The sequence below is a fragment of the Balaenoptera physalus genome, assembly GCF_965194825.1.
Source record: "Balaenoptera physalus genome assembly, contig: HAP1_SCAFFOLD_1238, whole genome shotgun sequence".
NCBI classification, from domain to species: Eukaryota; Metazoa; Chordata; class Mammalia; order Artiodactyla; family Balaenopteridae; genus Balaenoptera; species Balaenoptera physalus.
Window position 1 is genome coordinate 206,652 of NW_028125558.1, and position 23,842 is coordinate 230,493.

General features: G+C 41.8%; 1 long non-coding RNA gene across 1 annotated transcript; it reads right to left on the bottom strand.

Moving 5' to 3' along the window:
* Window positions 1-5,906: 5,906 nt before the first annotated feature.
* On the bottom strand, window positions 5,907-21,267 carry LOC309653813. The gene is made up of 3 exons (XR_014259530.1): window positions 21,086-21,267; window positions 20,472-20,590; window positions 5,907-6,509 (listed from the first exon to the last, which is right to left on the bottom strand). It is a non-coding gene; the product is annotated as an uncharacterized lncRNA (long non-coding RNA).
* Window positions 21,268-23,842: the final 2,575 nt, after the last annotated feature.

Genomic DNA, 23,842 nt, shown 5'->3' on the forward strand with positions numbered 1-23,842 from the left:
AGGAGATTCTGGCCTTTATTAGTATGCACGATGAACACGGGTGTCCTGGCTGTACTTGCCAACCCTCCTATTTACCTACCTATTTTTATCCACCTTCCTCCCTGTGAGTACCTTTGACCAACCCTGAGCTCAGACTCCTGACCTATTCCAGTGACTTTGTCAGTCTTTCTTTAAAAATGGACAGGTAATGAAATGAAATTGACCTAGAAGCAGCAGCTCAGTAAGGGAAATAAAATCATCAGAAGTTATCTAATCACAGCCACAGCCATCCAGGGCTCTGTCTTATCTCCTGGGTCATAAGAATGGTACCTTCCTAAACTTGAAGGACATCCCATCAAATAAGCAAAAGTGTTGCTCACCTCTGGCTCTTGGAGGGATTGCTAGGCAATCTACACAGTGTATACTAACTGCAAAACACTGTCATGGTTTTGAAACACCTATGATCCAGGAAAGCTTTTTGGGGTGCATGGGGAAGGTTTCTTTTAGACATCAAGCAAAAAATAAATCACCAAGCTCTTTGAGCACAGGGGTTCTTAAGAGGGCAGTAGAAGGAAGGAATGGGCAGAAAAGATGATCTCCAATGAAGTTAAGGACATTTTTCCAAAAGAGTAGGATTTAGTCTCAGTTTAAGGAGAACACTTTTAAATAGCTGGGACAGCTCCAAACTGCAGTTTAGGGAACGAGTGCTTCAAAAGAACAGTGCTTTAAAAGTCCTGGCAAGGCAGCAAGAGGATGAAGAGTTGGTTTTGCATAGTTTTGAACACAGGAGTAAAGAAGCAGAGGCATCTCTGACTAAAAGGCCCTGAGATCCTATGGCATCAATGCGTCAGTTGCAGGGGCAGGGGTGTGGGGGGCGATATTTCTCTCAATGTCTCCCAGGGCAGCCACCCCTCCCTACCCTAACCCCCAGTCCCTTCACCCTTCCTCCCTCCACTGTTGGGTCCCCAGGGACAGCACTTCTTACGCTGGAGTGCTCAGGCACCATTTCTGCAGTCTGGATTCTTCCTGGAGCCTGGCAAGTTCTGGGACAGGAAGACAGGTCTGCAAGCCCGCTGTGGTGCAGTCGGACCTGGAGGCCTGGAGAGGAACTGGAGCCCTGAAGCCCACCCACGTCCTTGAAGCCGAGGGAGGAACACATCCTCCTAACAGTACTTCTCAGGGGTCAGCATGCTCCCCACCCGATGGTGATCCATACTCACTTGAGGCAGCAAGCACTGCCTCTAACTGGCCCCCTCGATTCCGCCTTAAGGGTCCTCGCACATGTGTGATAGCGCAGGCCCCGGATCTCTTTAGTCAGCTGAGGCCAGTGCTGCCGGGATCCCTCCAGTCCCATCCCCCAGCCCCTCCCTCTCGGACTGTATGTAACAGAAGAAAGAGCACAGAGGAATAGGCTGAATCAAGGGATCTGGGAGCCTGGGTATGAGTTTGAAGACCGAGAACCTAAGGCGCAATTACATATTACTGAAAACTCTTGTGGGGTGTGTGAGGGGAGGTTAGGGGGCTGAGAGGCTGAGTCGACCTGGTGAGTCCAGCCCCAGGACACCACACAGCCCTGCCCCCCTTTCCTTGCCATCAGACAAGGGTGACGCAACTCCAGCTGGGACTCTGCACTTCCCCCTCCCTGATTCTCCAGAAGAGCAGGTGGCCCCCCTCTGAGGGCAGGGGCAAGACCACAGACCAAGTCCCCCTGCACTAAGGCACTACTGGAAGCTCTTCCTGAAAAGCAGTCCTGCCTTGGAGCGAACCCGTGTACCGCCAAAGCTGGTCTCGTCCTGCAGCTGAGGGACGCAGGCTTTAAGTCAGCTGCCTTGGCTTTAAATCAATCAGTCCCCCCTTTAAGTCAGGTGACCTGATTTTAAATCACTGTGTGCCCCTCAAGCCAGCAACTTCAAAAGTTGGGAACTTCACTTTGATCCCAGCACCTCACACACAGCTGAATGCACACTGTAGTCACCCCCAACCCTGGCTTAGAGGCAGGATATAAGGTAAGGGGATGGGCGTGCACACATGGTGATGAGGGTGTACTTCATGTACCAGAAGGGTCCAGGTACTCTGGGCACAGCAAGCAGTGCACGATACAGCAGCTCCCTGGCAAAGCTGGTGATGCACAGGGGGAGCAGGCACACCCAGGCATTCAGAGGTTCCAGGGCGGGAGCTGGGGCACAGCCAGCCGGGAGGGTGTGAAAGCGGAGGATCTGAGCCTTCTGGTGAAAGGCAGACACAGAATATGGATGAGAAACAAAGACCAGATGAAACATGGATTTGAAAAACACACCATGCTCTTGAAATTGGGGTGGGGGGCACCCCAGATTTGAGTCTTCTTACTCCCCAGTAGCTAGTGCTTTGGCATTTGCCCAATTACTTATAAAATGTGACTGATAATATCTAACCCATAGAATACAGCATTTGGAGTGGTTTGCGTGTCTATGTTTCTATAGGGGAATAAACTTTTCTACAAGAAAAATGTATATTTTCTGAAATAAATTAAAACCCCTTTTTAAAAAGTACCGTATCGGACTTCCCTGGTGGCGCAGTGGTTAAGAATCTGCCTGCCAAGGCAGGGGACCTGGGCTCGAGTCCTGGTCAGGGAAGATCCCAAATGCTGCGGAGCAGCTAAGCCCATGCGCCACAACTACTGAGCCTGGAGGCCACAACTACTGAAGCCTGCGCGCCTAAAGCTGGTGCTCCACAACAAGCGCAACAAGAGAATCCACCGCAATGAGAAGCCCACGCACCGCAACAAACAATAACCCCCGCTCCCTGCAACTAGAGAAAGCCCACACGCAGCAACGAAGACCAAACGCAGCCAAAAATAATTAAATTAATTTTTTTTAAAACTACTATATCCTTCTATACATCTTCTTGGGGAAGAACAGAGGGAAGGAGTGGGAGAGTGAGAAAGACCAATACTTAGTGCACATCCCGGATGCAGGTGCTCTGCTGGCTCAGATAGTTTTATCCCCACTTTACAAAGGAGGAAGTAAGCTCAGAGAGGTTTAGTAATTTTCCCAAAGCCAAACAGCTATTGAGTGGCAGAACCAGGATCTGAACCAAATCTGTAACCTTCAAAGCCTAAGCCCTCATCACACCAAAACTCAATTAATATTTACATTTATCGAATTACATTGCAACCTGGGGAGTTCTTGGCACAGTCCTGAATAAGAGTGAGAAAGAAAGAAATAGCGTTGTTCATCCAGTCAACCAAATTTTTTTTTAATGCTATTCTTGTCTGCTTACATTCTTTTTATTTATGTATGTATGTATGTATGTATGGCTGTGTTGGGTCTTCGTTTCTGTGCGAGGGCTTTCTCTAGTTGTGGCAAGCGGGGGCCACTCTTCATCGCGGTGCACGGGCCTCTCACTATCGTGGCCTCTCGTTGCCAAGCACAGGCTCCAGACACGCAGGCTCAGTAATTGTGGCTCACAGGCCGAGTTGCTCTGCGGCATGTGGGATCTTCCCAGACCAGGGCTCGAACCCGCGTCCCCTGCATTGGCAGGCAGATTCTCAACCACCGCACCACCAGGGAAGCCCAACCAAAATTTTTGAAGCAGCTGCTAGATGCCTGGCCCTGTTTGGAGTTCAGCAGTGATCAAGACAGGAAGAGTCCTACTTTCATGAACCATGTAGTGGGGAGGAGAGAGAGGTGCAACTTGGGTGAGGGATTTCACCTTGCTGGGCCTCTGTTTTCTCATCTGGAAAATGGGATGGGTGTTTCTCATTTTCTGGGATTGTCCACCCCTCACATTCTCTGATTCCATAAGAAGCATTTGTTTTCCTGTTTTTTAAAATTCAATCAGGCCATGAGCTGTGATGAATGTCGTTAGCTGCTCCCCAAATCACTCTATTTCCACCCATTTCCTGTGATCAGGTCTATCCCCCAACATGACTCAAAATCAATCAAGTCACAGAAGCTAAGGGGCAACCAGCAGAAGAATTCCAACCCTGGCTTCTCAGGAGCTCTGCGGTCTACCTGGCCAGGTAAACTTCACGCACCTGGCACAAGGTGGCCATCCCTGGTTTCACATCAACATGATCTCAGGCACAAACCTCCTTGTTTTTCCATCTTTTCTTTAAGTTACTTGCTGAAACAACTGCACAAATATGAAAAAGATATAAAAATCAGGCATCCTCTGCCCTCACTGCCTACTAATAAATGATTTTCTGCCACTTTAATGATAAAGATACAATATTTCAGCATTCCGCTGCCCTTATTATTTTTCATTTTGTTGATATTTCTACTGAATACATCTTTCAATATTTTAACAATGGAACATATATTTAGGTTGTTCCACACACAGCCTTTGGTGGTAAGGGTTTTGTTGTTATATTTCTATTATGTTTCCTTTAAAAATAATTATCCTGTTTAAATGGATTATGTCAACTTTATAGGCATTTTTTATATGATACTGATGAAATTAATACATAGAGGGCAGTAGTACAAATTGATTGGAATTGAGAGTCTCTATTAGCACAGTTAAATATAAATATTATATATATATATATATATATATATATATATATATATATATATATATATATATATATATATGCCAAATTACATGCTGAGTGAGATTCTCCTACTCTTTTTCACTCTCTGCCCCTCAAGCCTGTAAGAAATGGAATATTTCTTGCCATATCAGTAAAAAAAGGATGTCACAGACATCAGCACTTGCAGCCCTCCAGTGTGAGCCAGCAGGCCCTGAGGAACTCAGGATATGCAAATACAGAATGCTGGCCCCAGCGAGCTGAGGTGCATATCAAAGGAATGATTTCAGTGAGCCCAGACGCTTGCATCTTCCCATACAAAGAAAAGCGCTACATTCCTCACCTTGGGAGAGCTGGTTTTCCTTAGTTAACAATCACCTTTTGATGTTCCCCATTACCTGCGCCATTCCCCTCCCCTGTCCCCTCCCCCCAGTACTTTAGCTCAGGGAGGAAGGAGCGCAGAGAGACTCGGCTGAACAAGGGACCTCCGAGCCTGGGGATGCGTTTTCAGCTGCTTTCCCCGCAGTCAGGAGGAGGGGCGCTGACGCTCCAACCGGACCCTGCGCCTCCCTTTCCCCGTTTCCCCTCAGGACGCTCAGGCCGACCCACTCCCCACGCCCACCAGGCCCCGCGAGCCAGGCCGAGGGCAGGGGCGAGAGGAGGGACCGAAGTTCCCCGGGACCAGAACGCTGGGGGCCGCTCTTTCTGCACAGCAGCGGCGGGTGGCAGCGAACCCCTGCCCCTCAGAAGCTGGTCTTGCACTGACGCCCGGGCACCAGACCAGGAGGAGGGTTGGCGCCCACTTACCCGGCCCGCGATCCCCAGGACTGTCGCGGCTTTGGCCGCCGGGGCCCCTCCAGAGCCGGCAGCCTCAGTGAGGCCGCCCTCCCTTCGGGCTCCGGGGCACTTCAGTGACGGCGGAGGGAAGAGACCCCGAGCCGGGAGTTCCAGCTCTGCGGAAACGCGGGATCCGTTCTGGGCGAGGAGGTGGGACCGCTCTGCCCCCAGGCCTTCCGGGAGGGAGGGTGGCGCCGGGGGAGAAGCCGCCTGGAGCCTCCAGGAGCCCTTCTGGGGGTCCTGGAGGGGCGGCCCGGCCTGGGGGGCCGGCCCACTGTGGCCGCAGCCCAGGCCTTTTTCCTGGAATCCTACACAAGAAAGAAAGATACACAGTCTATAGTAAATATTCACAAATGATTGTTGCTGCTGTGCTTACTATTCTATTAAAGGTGTAAAATCCATAAAACACTTTAAGTTCAAAGTTAAATATGAATTTTTACCTTTCTAATTATGTCTCTGCTATTCCCAACTGTGGTTAATGAATCAGAGACTGTGGCATCACTAGTTAAAAATGAGCTTGAGGAAAAAACAGAACTCAGGCCCACCAGACCTACTGAATCACGATCTGCACTTTTAAAATCTCCCCAGTGTACTTGTGTACCCATGAATAGTTGAAAGGTACATTTCTACCTCGACATGTCTTTTCTGTCTGAGAAATACACACATTTTATCCAGTTTGATATAAATAAAACACTCAAAAATGCATATGCCTGTGTTGAAACCATCATTCTATCATTTCTTTTCCAGATAAGTATAGTCTCTACACTGGTTTTGTGGATCACATGCCATACTCTTTTCTTGTAGTTACAAATAAGGTAGAGAAAGTTACTTTGTAAATATATATATATTAGTGGATAATTGAAGACAGTCTTCTATAATTAAAACCAGTTCTCTTAACTTGCTGTTTTCTTCTTGGGTCACATTATGAACTCTTCCCATGGCCACATGGCATGTGTACTTTTAATTTCAGGGACTGCTGCCATTCCAGGATGTGGCCATAGATTTCTCTCAAGAGGAGTGACAATGCCTGGACCAAGATCAATGGGAATTCTACAGGGGTGTGATGTTAGAGAAGTATAGGAACCTGCTCTCCTTGGGTGAGGATACCTTCCTTCCAGAATTCCTTTTCCAACCACAGGGTTTAGAGTCCTTCATTTGTAGAATGTCTCCTGGAATCTTCTGCTTCCTACAATAGGGTTTCAGATTGCAATGTTTCAGGAAAGACTGGGAGTTTGTGGGTATAATTTATCTTATTCTTTTAAAATCGCAGCCTCCCTTTTAATATACTTTGTAACTGCTTGGGATGTGTCTATATGAACTGTGTATTATATGCTTCTGTTATAGTCCTTACAATATTTTTTTGTCTTATTTTCTGTAACAATTTTCCATGGATTCTTTGGGCTTAAGGTATATTAAAAGGGAGACTGCGATTCTGGGACTTCCCTGGTGATGCAGTGGTTAGGATTTCGCCTGCCAATGCAGGGGACCCTGTTCGATCCCCGGTCTGGGAATTTCCCACGTGCCACGGAGCAACTAAGCCAGTGGGCCACAACTACTGAGCCTGCGTGCCACAAGTACTGAAGCCGGTGTGCCTTGAGCCCGTGCGCCATTTATTTTTTGGAGAATAAAACTGCCTCTGAGTGATTAAAATCTAGACCAGCTAGTCAAAATGCTTTATCACCTGTTCTTCTAAACCACTGATCAACGGAACAAGTTTTACTAGGGATAACAGAGTAATTGTATTCTGGAGTTCATATCAGCAATATGTTTTATGACCTTGATGCTGGATCACGACATTTCAATGGTATAACTGCTATTAATTGTCTGTTTGTTCAACGATTAAAGTCTCACGTGATCTGAGTTCAGACTGGAGTCATCCTGGTTGGTTTCTGTCTATTGCAGATTTCTTCCAGTATGAAAGGACAAGAGCAATACGGCTTACTTTACAAAATGTCTTCAAACTAAATGATGATATAATCTACATTCAGTTAATTTATACATACCCTACTGTAGAACAGGGTTTGTTACGGTGGCAGAGCCCGGTAATTAGGTAAAACTGAAACATTTATCTGCAGTGGTTCAAGTTCTCTTCCTAAGAATATATTTATAATCAACATTCTTTCACAAAGTACCCAATTTAATTCACCATAGCATTCCTCATATTAACTAAATGGAGAATCCTAGGCTATATACAAATCCAGAAAGGGCCAAAAGTCATCAGCCCCTATGGATTATTACAACCCATTACTGAGACATTCAAATTATTTATTAAAGAACCACCATGACCATCAACATCATCAATTTATATATTATTGCCCCAATGCTAGCCTTAACCCTGGCTCTCACAACATGAATTCCTCTTCCCATATCTTATCCACTAATTGATATAAATGTAGGCATACTATTTATATTAGCCATATCAAGCCTAGCCATTTATTCCATCCTCTGATCTGGTTGAGCTTCAGATTCAAAATACTCACTCACTGGAGCTCTACGGACAGTAGCACAGACAATCTCATATGAAGTCTTGCTGGCAGTTATTCTATTCTCAGTCCTAATGCTAAATGGATCATTTACACTTTCAACAGTAATTATTACACAAGAACACCTATGACTAATTTTCTCCTGACCCCTACCCAGAATTTGATTATCTCCGCAGTAGCAGAAATCCAATGAAGCCCCACTTGATTTAACAGAAGTAGAATCAAAACCTGTCTATGTCTTCAATGTAGAAAATGTAGCAGGCCCATTCACCCCGTCCTTCCTAGAGAATATGTCAATTTCCTTATAATAAACATTTCCACAACATTCTATTTTTAGGAGCATTCGACAATCCCTACGTGCCAGAATTATATACAGCCCAAGTCATCATTAAAACACATCTAACAATCTCCTTTCGATGAATTCGAGCATCCTACCCACAATTTTGATATGATCAACGTATACATCTCTTATAAAAAATCTTTTTACTACTAACATTAGCCCTATGTATATGAGAGTTTTCACTACCTGTCATCATACCAGGCAACCCACAGCAAACTTAAGAAATATGTTTGACTAAAGAGTTACTTTGATAAAGTAAATGATAGAGGTTTAAATGCGCTTATTCCTGGAATTGAACTTATTTCTAAGAATTTTACATTCTCCATGCTACCACATTACACCACAATGCTATATAGTAAGGTTCTCTAAGAAAGCTTCAAGGCCCATACCCCCAAAATATTGTTGTATATCCTTCCTGTACTAATAAACTCTCATTGTTTTTTACTATCATTCTACTGACCATTATTTCAGGAAATATAATTGTAGTAACAAGCTCACACTGGTTAATGGTATCCCCATTCTAATAAAAAACATGAACCCATAAGCTACAGAAGCATCCAACAAATATTTTCTAAAACAATACACCACATCAATACTACTTATAATGGCTATTATCATTAATCTAATATACTCTGGTCAAAGAACACAATGGATTACAAAAATCTTTAATCCAGCAGCATCCACTATCATGACAATCGTCCTTGTCACAAAAGTAGGACATTCCCCATTTCACTTCTGAGTGCCCGAAGTAACTCAAGGCATTCCATGAACAGCAGGCCTGATGCTATCAACATGACAAAATTGCACCCCTATCAGTTTTATACCACATGTCACCATCCATCAACCTAAACATACTGTTAATCATAGTGATATTATAAATCATAGTTGGACGCTGAGGCAGACTTAGCCATACTCACCTGGAAAAAATTACAGCCTCCTCATCAGTTGCCCATATAGGATGAATAACAGCTATTATAATGTATATTCCAAGTATAACAATCCTAAACATACTAATTTATATCATAACAACACTATCTTCTTCCTATTTATACCCAGATCATGTACTACAAGGGTATCATTATCACACACATGAGATAAAACACCTCCCATCAGGATCCTTATCCTCAGCATTATAGTGTCATTAGGAGGTCGCCCACCATTATCAGGGTTTTGACCCAAATGAATAATTATCCAAGAGATAACAAAAATGATAACATCATTCTACCAACACTAATAGCCATCACAGCAGTCCTCAGCATATACTTCTACTTGCAGCTAACATAACCCACATCACTAACTATATTCCCTTCATTAAACAACACAAAAGTACAACAATTTGAACATACAAAACAAATAACTTTCCTATCATTACTCATCATAATAGCCACACGATTACTACCCATAACACCCATCCTATCAGTGCTGGACTAGGAATTTAGGTTAGCTTAGACCAAGAGCTTTCAAAACCCTAAACAAGTACAATTTACTTAATTTCTAAAAATAAGGACTGCAGGACTTTCTCCTATATCAATTGAATGCAAAGCAAACACTGTAATTAAGCCAAATCCTTACGAGATTGATGAGTTTTAACCCCAGGAAATTTTAGTTAACAGGCAAATCCTCTAGTCAACTGGCTTCAATCTACTTCTCCTCCCTTTGAGAAAGAAAAAAGAAGAAAAAAAAAGGCAGGAAAATCACCGGCAGAATTGAAGCTGCTTCTCTCAAGTTACAATTCAATCTGTTGATTCACCACAGGGTTTGCCAGAAAGAGGGCTCAATCTCTGTCTTTAGATTTACAGTCGAATGCTAGCTCAGTCATTTTACCTCTGTTCATACACTGCTGATTATTTTCAACAAATCACAAAGATATCGGCATTTTATCTTTACTATTTGGTGCTTGAGCTGGAGTAGCAGGCAGCGCCTTAAGTATATTAATCCTGGCTGACCTATGCTAACCTGGAGCGCTACTTGGAGATGCCCAAATCTGTAAGGTAGTCATAACAGTCCCTGCACTTGTAATAATTTTCTTTATAGTTGTACCCATTATGATTTCAGGATTTGAAAACTGACTTGGGCCACTAATAACTGGGGCACCTGAGGTAGCATTTCCCCCAGTACATCATATAAACTTTTGACTACTTCCCCCATCATTCTTACTCTTACTCATATCACCAATAGTAGAAGCTGGTTCTGGTACAAGTGGAACCCTATATTCAGCTCTAGCCTGCAATCTGGCCCATGAAGGAGCCTCTGTCGATCTAACCATTTTCTCCTTACATTTAGCAGGTGTCTCTTCAATTCTTGGTGCTATTACTTTTATTACTATAGTCTTTAATACAAAACTATCAGTCATATCCCAATACCAAACACCAGTATTTGTTTAATCTTTCCCAACTATAGCCATATTACTATAATTACCACTCTCAGTCTGAGCAGCCAGAATTGCCATATTGTTAAGAGACAGAAATCTAAACACTACTTTCTTTGACCCTGCAGGAGGAGACTGAATCCTATACCAACACCTATTCTGACTCTTTGGTCACCCTGAAGTCTGTATTCATGGCCTACCAGGCTTTGTTATAATCTCACATATCATTACATACTATTTAGGACAAAAAGTGCCTTTCAGCTATTTGGGACTAGTATGAGTCACGTCCACTGGCTTTTTAGGATTTCTCTTGTGGGCCCATCATATGTTTACCATAGGGATAGCTGTCGACTCAGGAGCATACTTTGCATCAGCTACCGTAATTACTTCTATCCCTACAGGAGTAAAAGTATCTAGCTGATTAGCAACTCTTTATTTAAGTTTTCTTTCTCGTTTCTTTTTTTTTTTGGCTGCGTTGGGTCTTGGTTGCTGCACGTGGGCTTTCTCTGGTTGCGGTGCACGGCCTTTTCATTGCAGTGGCTTCTCTTGTTGCAGAGCACGGCCTCTAGGCGCGTGGGCTTCAGTAGTTGTGGCTTGCAGGCTCTAGAGGGCAGCTCAGTAGTTGTGGTGCATGGGCTTTTTGCTCCGCGCCATGCGGAATCTTCCCAGACGAGGGCTCGAACCCATGTCCCCTGCATTGGCAGGCGAATTCATAACCACTGCGTCACCAGGGAAGTCCCTGGTTAGCAACTGTTCACGGAGGTAATATTATATGACCTCCCACTATACTATGAGTTTTAGGCTTTAGTTTTTCTTTTTACAGTAGGTGGTTTGACAGGAATCATCTTAGCCAACTCATCCCCAGACATTGTCCTCCAGGATACATACTATGTAGTAGCACACTTCCGTGACCTAATGTCCATGGGAGCAGTCTTCACTATTATAGGAGGCTTCCTACACTGATTCCCACTATTCTCAGGTTATACAGTTAACTCAGCATGAGCAAAAATTCACTTCACAAGTATATTTGTAGTAGTAAATATGACTTCCTGCAGCACTTTCTTGGCCTCTCAGGGATGTCACTACGTTAGTCTGAGTACCCTGAGGCACACACAACATGAAATATTTTATCTTTAGGCTCATTCATCTCCGTAGCAGCAGTAATGCTAATAATCTTCATACTTTGAAAAGCATTTGCATCTAAACAAGAAGTCTTAGCAGTGGAAATTGCTACTCCTAACCTAGAATGGTTACACGAATGCCCTCCACCATATCCTATGTTTCAAGATCCTACCTATGTAAATGTGAAATAAGGAAGGACTCAAGTCCTTTTCAACCAGTTTCAAGCCAACACCATAACAATTATGTCTTTCTCAATAAATGAGATAAAAGTAAAAAGTGATGTAGCTTTGTCAAAGTTAAATCATAGGCTAAAATCCTGTATATTACTAAGGCATATCACTTTCATCTAGGCTCTCAAGATACAACATCACCGATTATGGAAGAACTTTTACATTTTCATCATCACACATTAATAGTGATTTTTAAAATAAGTTCTCTAGTCCTCTATATCATTTCACTAATATTGACATCTAAACTAACTCACTTGCATACAATAGATGCACAGGTAGAGAAAATGTGAACAATTTACTAGCCATTATTGTAATCTTAATTGCCCTATCATCATTGTGAATCCTTTACATGACACATGAAATCAATAACTCTTCCCAAACCATAAAAAACTATGGGTCAGTAATGATACTGAAGCTACAAATACACAGATTATGAAGATTTAAATGTTGACTCCTCTGTAATCCCCACATCAGAGCTAAAACCAGGAGAATAATGACTAATAGAAGTCAACAACCGAGTAGTTAGAGATAGTCATTGAATATTAGTTTCATCTGAAATTGTTGTACACTCCTGAGTTGTTCCTTCTCAGGCCTAAAAAGAGCTATCCCAGGATGCCTAACTTAAAGAATCCTAATACCAACAGGACCAGGCCTATGTTGTGGACAAGAGAACTCGTTTTCCTGAGTTCAAAGACAGGACAGAGGGATATGGCTGAGATATGGGGTGAATCTGGAGCCCATGGGGATGCACTCTCCAAGCTCCAGGATAGGAATGGGGCCTCTAGGGTCCCAGGCCACCCACCACACCCTCCCGAGCACGATCTGGACAACATTCCCTGTCAGTGATGAGGCAGCCCTAATACTGGTCATGCCCCGATGTTGTGTCCTATGTGGGCCCCATGCTCTTGGGACCACATCCCACACTCTGCAGGTCCATGCTACAGGGTCCTTCGTGCCTCAGGAGTACAGACCACACAACAAGCAGTTCCCTCCCCAACCAGCAGGAGGAGGGGAGGAGAGCAGGGGCACCAGGGAAATCTCACTCAGACAACAACACCCCAGGGGTGCCAGCGGGGACAGTGATGATGCAGATGAGGCACAGACCAAGAGATGGGACCAGAGGACCCAAAAGGCAGCTGGTCAGGTCCTGGCTCATCTGCACCCAGGACACCTTTGTCCCTCATACACCCCCTTCCTCATACACCCTCTCCTTAAATGCAGATTCTTCAGATGCAAACAGGCAGAGCTTCAGACTGAAAGTCAGCTCTTCCAAAATGACCCATCAGCAAACACTGCAGGATTCCACTCCCTGTGCTTTGTGGCTGCTTCCCACTAGCTATTTATTTTACATTTGGTAGTATATATATGTCCATGCCACTCTCTCACTTCATCCCAGATTACCCTTCCCCCTCCCTGTGTCCTCAAGTCCATTCTCTATGGCTGAGTCTTTATTCCTGTCCTGCCCCTAGGTTCTTCATAACCATTTTTTTCTTTTTTTTTTAGATTCCATATATATGTGTTAGCATACGGTATTTGTTTTTCTCTTTCTGACTTACTTCACTCTGTATGACAGTCTCTAGGTCAATCCCCCTCACTACAAATAACTCAATTTCATTTCTTTTTATGGCTGAGTAATATTCCATTGTATATATGTGCCACAGCTTTATCCATTCATCTGTCGATCCTGCCAACACTTTTACTTTACTCAATTGAGACCAATGTCAGACTTGTAAGGTAATAAATTTACGATGTTTTGAGTCACTCAATTTGTGGTAATTCGTATGAAAGCAATAAAAAAACAAATACAGAGGTCCTACAAGAGCCAGGCTATATATTTATATTTAAGTATTTCTAAAATGAATTTAACCCTGTGATTGACAGCAGCAGCAGCTTCCAAGGGATCCCACCACACACCTGAGGCGAAAGCAGCCTAATAAAGAAGCAGTGACAGCAGCAGGTCACTGCCCCACACTTGGGGTAGAGGGGGATTTGATCTACTGTAGCAGCAGCATAGCCTGAATGGGAATGCATCCTCCTGTGGCACTAGTCCCATCAGCATTAGTCTAATCTGCTAGCATCTGCTGTGCCAACAGGCCCAACGTATACAAACCCTCCAACTCAGTAGCATTAAGTGAGCCAGGCTCAGTGTTTCCTGAAACTCATATCCAATGGCACTGGAAAGCCCAGATATCACCTACTGTTATGCAAACATAAAAAAAAATAACAGAAGACTGGCAACTTCAGAAAGAAAAGGGGAACAATGGAATGGGTGAAAACAAGTGGGATAAATATAAGAGACTATCATTAGCCTCATGAGTTTCTTAAATTCCCTCTGATGGTCAAAGCAAAAATTATGACACCATCTGATGTGGTTCTCAATGTATATAAAGGAAATACTACAGAAAATCATACTTTAAAACTGGGGACTATTAAGAGACCTAAATGGAAGTAAAATTTTGAAACTTCACTTGAAGTAATAAACCACTGATTCCAGTAGGCTATGATAAGTTACATATGTATAGTGTAATGCCAAAAGCAACCACTAAGAAAACTATACAAACAGTATCCACAAACGATTATAAATAAATTAGATTAAAATGGACTTATTAAAAAATGTTTAAGTAACCCACAAGAAGGCAAAATAAGAGAAACACAGGATTGAGAAACTGAGGTAAAAGACAAAACAAAAAATAAAATGGTAAACTGCGGTGGGGTGGGGATGGTGGTGTGCTGAATTGGGCGATTGGGATTGACATGTATACACTGATGTGTATAAAATTGATGCCTAATAAGAACCTGCAGTATAAAAAAACAAACAAACAAAACAACTAATACTAAACTTTCATTGGGTTATTTGTATGGAAATATGTTAATATAAATGTTTCAGACATTACATGAAATTTCTAAAAATCTTATATTTGTATTTGTATTGAAATATGTATGGAAATATGTTAATATAAATGTTTCAGACATTACATGAAATTTCTAAAAATCTTATATGTTCTGGTATAATGTTATAAGTAATAATCCTAGTTATTACTTTAAAATGTATATCTCAGAAATAACTAATTTTCTTGTCAACTGCATTATTATGAACTTTCATCAAATCTTTAACTGTGGTCATTTTTAAGTCTTTTCTCATTTACAGACAGTTCTGGGTGTACTCTGATGCTTTGGCAAATATGTTCCTATAAAAGGGTTTCATCTTCAAGAAATTCATGGAAAAGACTCTGACAAGTACAGGTTTCTGGTAACTGACTGTACTACTGAACTGAATGAATAAGCATTTTCAGAACTCTAATGAAAAACTGATGAACTCATAAAAGTGCTAACAAAAGATCAAGATGAAAAAAAATTTAATTACATGGGACTGAGTGAACTGATGAGGATGAGTATAATTTTTGTGACTTTCCGTCTGAATTAAAAAAAAATCTCACAAGGACTCAGAGGCAAAGAATATACAAATCAATTTTCACTGCAAAGTAAAGGAGCTGTTACAGTGGAGGATTACTGGACTGAATGTCAATATTATGACATAGCATGAGTGTGTTTCATGTTTGGTAATTGCAATCATTGTTGCTTTTGTTGTGGTCATCCATGTAGAATGCTTGTTGTCAGTCTATTTATCTCTTGTAAAAATAAAATACAGTGTGTGTGTGTGTGAAAAAAATAAAATAAAAAATAAACATAAAAAAAATAAAATGCTAGACCTCATCTTTAACATAGCAATCGTTACATTAACTGTAAATGATCTAAATAGCCAAGTCAAAGACAGACATTGGAAGAGTAGATGAAAAAATCACAAGCATGATCCAACTATATACTGTCTATAAGAAGCTTACTTTAAACATCATGATATTGGTAGTTCAGAGTAAAAGGATGAAAAAGGTATATCATGTGAACATTCATCAGAAAAAGCAGAAATGGCTATATTAATATCAGATAAAGTAGATTTCAGAGCAAAGGAAATTATTAGGGGCAAAGAGGGTCATTACATAAAGATAACAGGAATAATCCACCTAGATGACCTAGTGATACTAAATGCGTGTGCACCAAACAACAGAACTTCAAAACACATGAAGCAAACACTGAAAAAGGTAAAAGGAGAAAATTTCAAATCCACAATTATTATTTGAGACTTCAACACAGCAATTTATAGAACTCCCAGAGAGAAAAATCAGCAAGGGTATGGAAGAACTGAAAACATCATCAATCAACAGGATATAACTGACATTTAAAGAACACACTCAATAAAAGCAGAATACATATTCAAGTGTCCATGGAACATTCACTCATATACCATACACTGGGTGATAAAAAAACATTAGCAGATTTAAAAGAATTAAAATCAGAGAGAGTATGTTCTCTAGCCATAATGGAACCAGACTAGAAATCAATAACAGAAAGACAACAGGAAAATCTTCAATCACATGAAAACTAAACATCACAATTCCAAATAACTCATGGGTAAAAAGTCAAGGAAAAAATTTTAAATGCATAGAATAAAAGAAAATGGAGATATAACAGATCAACGTTTGTGGAATGAAGTGAAAGCAATGCTGAAAGGCAAGTTTATAGCACTAAATTGGGAAAGAAAATATTTCAAAGAAATAGTCTAATTTTCTATATTAAAATAGTAAAAACGGAAGAGGAAAAAACACTAAACAAGCAGAAAGAAGGAAATAATAAAGATGAAACAAAAATCCATGAAACTAAAAACAGGAAAATGGGGGGGGGGAGGAAATCAATGAAACAAAAGGCTGGTTCTTCAAAATAAACAATCTAATCAAGAAAGATGTAGCAAGACTGATAAAGATAAAAAGAGAGATGGCACAAATCACAGATATCAGAAATGCAACCAGGGATACCATGACATATCCTGCAGGTTAATAAGGGACACGTTATTATGAACAAGTCTACACTATAAATTCAAAACTGTGGATGAAATGGACCAATGCGTCTACACCCAAAATTACCAAAACTCAGCCAAGATGAAAGAGACAATCTCAATTTTCCTGTAACTATGAGAAACACTGATTTTTCATTTAAAAACTCCCAAAAGAAATATTCAGGCTTAGATGTTTCACTTTTACCCAAGACTTAAAGCATTAACACCAATTTTACATGACTTGATAAGAAACGGAAGTAGAGGGAACAGTTCCTAATTAATTTTATGAAGCCAGTATTACCTTGATACCAAAACCAGACTGGGACAGTATAGAAAGAAGAAAACTACAGCCCAGTATTTTTTATGAAATTGGCTGTAAAAATCCTCAGCCAAATATTAGCAAATTAAATCCAGAAATATATAAAAAGAATAATATACCATGACCAAGCGGTATTTATTCCAGTTATGCAAAGTTGGTTAAATATTTGAAAATCAAACAATGTAATCTACCATATCCAACAGATTAAGGGGGAAAAGTCATGTGATCCTAATCATTAATGCAGAGAAAGCATTTGATAAAATCCAATCCCATTCATGATTTTAAAAAAAGAAGAAAAAAAACTCCAAGCAAACTAGGAATAGAAAAGGAACATACTGAAACTCATAAAGATGATCTACAAACAACCTATACCGACATTATATTTAACTGTGAAAGACTGAACGCTTTCTCTGTAAGATCAGAAACAAGGCACCGATATCTGCTCTCACCACTTTTATTAAATATATTACTGGAGGTTCTAGTAAGAAAATAAAGCAAAAATAAATAAATAGATAAATTTAACAGTTAAATTTTTAAAAAGTTTATTTAAAAGATGAAAGAACTATTCCTACTATGTTGAATAGGAAGGAATATATCCTACTGAATGTTGAATAGTAATATATCCTATTATATTGAATAAGGAAAACTAAAACTGTCTATATCTGAAGATGAGATGATAATCTAAATGGAGAAAATACCAAGGAATCCACAAAAAGCTTGAGAAATAATATTCGTTTGTAAATGTTTTAGAGTACAAGATCCACACAATTTTATCAAATTACATATTAATAACAAATGTGTAGAAGCTTAAATAAAAATATGTGATGCCATTTACAACTGACCTAAATAAATACTTAAATAGAAGCCCAATAAGACATTTATAGGACCTCTATACTGAAAATTACAAAATGCTGATGAAGAAAATTTTAAAAGTCCCAAACAAATAGGGAGACATACCTTGTTCATGGATTAGAAAACACAACATAATAAAGATGTCAATTCTCCCCAAGTTAACAGGCTTAACACAATTACTCTTAAAATGCCCTCAAGGTTTTTGTGGATATAGACAAGCTTATTCTAAGATTTATATGGTAGGAAGAGGCTGAAGAATAGCTAAAACAATTTGTAAAGGAAGATTAAAATGGGAGGAATTAATCTACCCAATTTCAAGATTTCGCCATAATGATGGAGGGTAGATACACAGATCAATGGAATGGAACAGAGAACCCAGAAATAGACCGACACAAATACATTTAACTTGGTTTTGACAGCAGTGCAAAAGCTATCAGGGAAGAATAGACTTTTCAAAAAATGGTACTGAAACAGTTGGACATCCCTCGACAAAAACAAACAAACAAACAATGAACCTTAACCTAAACCTTACACATCTTACACAAAAATTAAATCAAAGTGGATCATAATCTTAAATGTAAAAGCAGGACAGTTTTAGAAAAAAAAAATAGGAGAAAATCTTTGGCATCTAGAACTAGGTGAATAATTCTTAGACTTGACACCGAAAGTATGATCAATAAAAGCAAAAACTGATAAATTGGATCTCATCAAAATAAGTTAAAAATGCTTCATAGAAGATCCTTTTAAGTGGATGAAAACTCAAATTACACAGTGGGAAAACATATTTGAAAACCCCATAGGAGACAAATGACTTGTATCTATAATATACAAAGAACTCTCCAAACAACTTAAAAAAATCCAACTAGAAAATAGTCAGAAGACAGGAACAGACATTTCATGGAAGAGAATATACACATGGCAAAGAAGCACATGAAAAGATGTTCAACATCGTTAGCCGTCAGGGAAATGCAAATTAAGACCATAATGAGATATCAGAGAATAACTAAAATTAAAGTATAGTGACAACATCAAATGCTAGCGAGTACGTAGAAAAATTATATCACATCACTGGTGGGAAAATAAAATGGTTTAGCCACTCTGAGAAACAGCTTGACAGTCTCTTTTAATCCTAAAAGTAGATTCACCCTACAATGCAGTAATTGTACTCTTGAGCATTTATCCAAAAGAAACAAAAACTTAATGAAGTTCCCACAGAAACTTACACATAAATGTTCATAGCAGTTTTATTTCTAATAGCCGAAAACTGGCAACTACCCAAATGTCTTTCAATGGGTGAATGTTGAAACAAATTGTGATAAAATCTTATGATAGAATACTACCGAGCAACAACAAGGAACAAATTATTAATATATGCAAAAATTGAAATGAACTTCAAGGGAATGATGCCGAGGGAAAATTTTTTAAAAGCCAATCTCCGAAGATTAAGTAATTCATGATTATGTTTACATATTATTCTTAAAATAACAAAACTGTGGAGATGGAGAACAGATTAGAAGTTGCCAAGGGTTAGAGATGGGGGTAGAAGGTACAGCAGGGGAACTTCGTGAGGTTTTTGTGGTCCCAGTACAAATAATACAGCAATCTTGGTTTTAATCCCTAAAGATTTTTTAAAGCAATTCCTAATAAGAGGTGTCCAGATATTTAGCAATGGCAGCAGATTAGAGGTATAGCTCCCCAACATGACAACTTCGAAAGAGATCTATACTATCAATACTAATTTAATGCATATGTTAATTTTTAAAAGGCCAGTCACAATACTTAAATGGTACATATCTTAACGATATTACTCCGGGTATCCAGCTATACCAGATGGACTAGCAGGAGTTTCTGTACATTCAATCTTATTTAAGACAGTAAATCTTATAATAAGACAGTTAAAAAAAGAAAAAGAAAAAAAACAAACCTCAACTACAGTTGGATATTCTCACAGCAAGATGAGGTGAAAATACGTAGCAGCGGTTCAAAAGCTTAAGCAGTGGCACCTAAATTTGGCTGCACATTAGAATCCTCTGAAGCACTTTTTAAAAACCCTCACACCGACGGTTGGTCATGCTAGACCAATACAATCATTTTAACTCTCCTCAGACGATGCCAATGTCTAGCCAGAACCGAGAACCAGCGGACTAAGCAGAAGGGGATGTTTCTACAAAGATCTCTTAACAATAAGTCCTCTCACCCAATCAAGATTTACCTCCCCGCAAAGGGGTAAAGGAGGCTAGATGTTGTCCATACTTGCTTAGCTTTAATTAGCACTTGTGACTTGCCCAAAACCTAGATCATGTTTCCCCTAAATTTCATGTTATTCCCTAAGTTTTTCAAACCCAAGGCTAAGGGGTTTGCCAGGATGAGATTTTAAGTGCTCACACAGGGGAAGTCCCTGGCAAACCAGGACAGCGGTCACTCTACATTGCAATGTAAAGCATCCGAAATAACCCTGCCACTGCTCCCAGATACTACTAGTCTGTGCCAACCAGTGGAGAAAAGGCATTCTCCATTACTACCATGGCAAATGCTACTGTACTTACCTTGGCTAGTCCCTATCTTTTCCAGGCGCCACTCCCCTTCACCTGCTGGTGGATGCTTTGGCCAGCTGACAATGCAGATATTTTCAAACTTTAAGGTGAATAAAAATCATCTGGAGGGTCTGTTGTAACAGAGATCACTGAGCCCCACCAGAGTTGCTGATTCCATAGGGCTGGGACCGGGCCCTAAAACTTGAATATCTAACACATTATCAGGGGATGCTGGGAAAGCTGGGCAGGTAATGGTAAAGCTGGCCAGGAAAAAGAAACCCGACGTGTCAGATCATAAAGTACGGAAGGGCAAGCCCGCCAGCAGTTCAGGCCGGTGGGGGGGGACCGGGGTCCCCAGCCCTACAGGGCCAATGGCAGACCGGCTCGGGCGACCCTCGGAAGCGCGGGGTCCCCGCGGCCGAGTCTGTGCCCCCGGCCGGCCCCGGCTCCCCTCTGCCCACCCTGCGCACGGGGGCTGGAAACGGCCGCGGAGAAGCAGGCAGGGCGGGAAGGGGGGCTCCAAAGAGGGTCTGGCGACTCGAGTCGCTCCGTTTCTCGGTGGGCTCAGCGCGCGCCCTGGGGGAAGAGAGGTGGAGGTCCAGGAAGAGGGGACGGGCGGCACTCACGTAGACCAGCAGCAGCCATGGGTAGACGGCGGGCTCGGCCACCACGGGCGACTCCAGCCTCAGCTTCTCCCCCACGTTTTCGCGCGCGGCCCCCGCACCAGGCTAGTCTGGCGGTTGGGGGAGGGGCGGGGCGCCGCCGGCGGGGGCGGGACAGGCGGGCGGGCGGGAGGCTGAGGGGAGGGAGCCTGGCCTGGGCCTCAGCCGGCGCCGCCGCCGCGCCGCCGCCGCCGCCGCCGCCGCCGCCGCCGCCGCCGGCGGCCTGCTCCCGTCCGGCCCCCGGCTCCCTCTTTGTGGTCACAGGCCCGGGGCCTCCAGCGCTGCTGCCAACTGGGGCCGGCGTGAGGCAAGCACAATGAGCCGGGGGCCAGCTGAACCACTCACTCGCAGCGAGCGCCTCCCGCCCCGTGGACCCGCCCCCTCGCACGCACGCACGCACGTACGAACGCACGCACGCACGTACGCACGCAAGCACGCACGCACGTCTTCAGCTGCCCCCGGCCACACCCACCGGCCCGAAGTGGAGACCCGGGGAGACCCCTCGGGGCCTGGGGTGGCGGGTTCGACTCCCGCCCTTGACGTACCGTGACACCTCCCCCCCAATAATAAGACTATAATTCCTCATTAAATATGGCAGCCGGAATCCTGGCTTCTGTTCACAAAAATGCTGTGTATTTAGCCTATGCTAGGCACCAGACCTGGACGCTCAGTACTGGCAAAAAAGGAAATGCCCTGCCCTCATGGCGCTGCCATTTTAATTGGAATAGTAGTGACAATGGTCAAGGGAGAAAATAAAGTGTCATCGCCACGGGGATGGTTAATCTCATGTGCGCACTGCGTGGGGCCCCGGCAACCACAAACATTATTCCAGATGTGGCCAGGAAGGTATTTTTCAGAAGAGATGAACACTGAAATTGGACCACTTTGCATAAAGGAGATTGTCAATGCCGTGGCGTGGGTGGGCCTCGTCCATCAGTTGAAGGACTGGAGAGAAAAATGAGGTTCCGTAGAAAGAGGGAACTGTTCCTCCAATGGCCTTGGCACATCAGCTCTTCCCTGTGTCTCCAGCCCAGAGTCCTGCCCTGACTTGCCTGCCTCACGGTCACATGAGTCAACTCCTTAAAACAAAACTATATATGTAAAAATACTGAATATATACAAGCCTATTAATTTGTATATGTGTGTATACATATTATATATATGTATACACATATGTTTATATGTGCGTGCGTTTGTAGTATATGTGTAAGTACTATATACAGTATACATACAAGCCTATATATTTGTGTGTATATATTGTATACATGTATGTATGTGTATATATATATATAGTATACATATTATAAATGTGAACATGCTGTATATATACACACACCCATATATTGATTTATGGGTGTGTGTATATAGACAGTGTATGTACACTGTATGTATGTATGTATACAGTGTATATTTATATATAGGTGTGTATATCTGTTGTATACCTGCATGTGTATATGTTTCTAGGTATTATATGTATATATGAATATACTATTATATACACACTTGCGTATGAATTTATATGTGTATGTCCATGCGCATATTTACATATAGGTGTGTGTGTGTGTATACATTGTATATATGTATGTGTATATATCTTATATATATGATATATGTATGTATATATACGATGAATTTCTATATACAGTACATATATATTTTTATGCTATATGCTTTTATATGTAGGTGTATATGTGTGTCTATATGTATGTACGTGTATGTATTGCATATATTATATGTGTATGTATGTATACTGTCTATATGCACACCTAAATATCTTTGTATGTGTGTATATATGTATGATATATATGTACCTAGGTGTGTATATTGCATATGTTATACGTATGTGTACATACTGTATATATACAAACTATGCATTTTATATGTGTGTATGTATAGTGTATATGTATGTGTGTATTGTATATATTATGTGTATATGTGTGTATACATACTGTATATATACAAACTGCATTTTATGTGTGTATATATGTATGTGTTTATTGTATATACTATATGTGTATATGTGTGTACGCATACTGCATATGTACACAGCTGTATATTTTTGTATGCTTGTACATATGTACGTGTGTGTGTATATACACACACACCCCGTATGGATTCTGTTTGTCTGGAGAACCCTCACTGATACGGACACTTATGACAATTGAGTACCTGCTCTTTGCCAGCCAGGGAGCCAAAGGCTTGTCTTTCGGGGTCTCCCTTAAGTGTCACAAGTCCCAGGAGGGAAGGTGACGCTGCTCCTACCAGTTGAGGTGCCTCAGGATCAGTTAGGTGGACAGGGCAGGGGGCTGGAGCCTGGTGGAGCCCAGGTGGAGTTCTAGCAGCAGTACAGCCTAGCAGTCCCACTTCCCCGGGTGCTTCTCACAAAGACGCCGAGGGAGAGTCGGGATCTGAAGGAGGGGATGAGGAAGCTTCCGTGGGTCCGCAAGCCCAGACCAAGGCTGACTCGTCAAGAGTGTTAGAGGTCAGGACTGTGGTTACCCTGGGGGTGGGCTTACACAGAGCCATTCATATTCTGAAAAAGTATCCATTCTGCTCTTGTTTGTATGGTTACCCCCCTCCCCCAAATCTTTTAAAAACAGATTCTCTTGGTTGCTGGGAACACACATGGGGAAGTTGTGTGTGAGGGGGTATGATCCAGGGGACAGGGAGGATAAGCCCCCCACTCGTAGGGCCAGGAGTGGCTCAGCTTTGTGAGCTGAG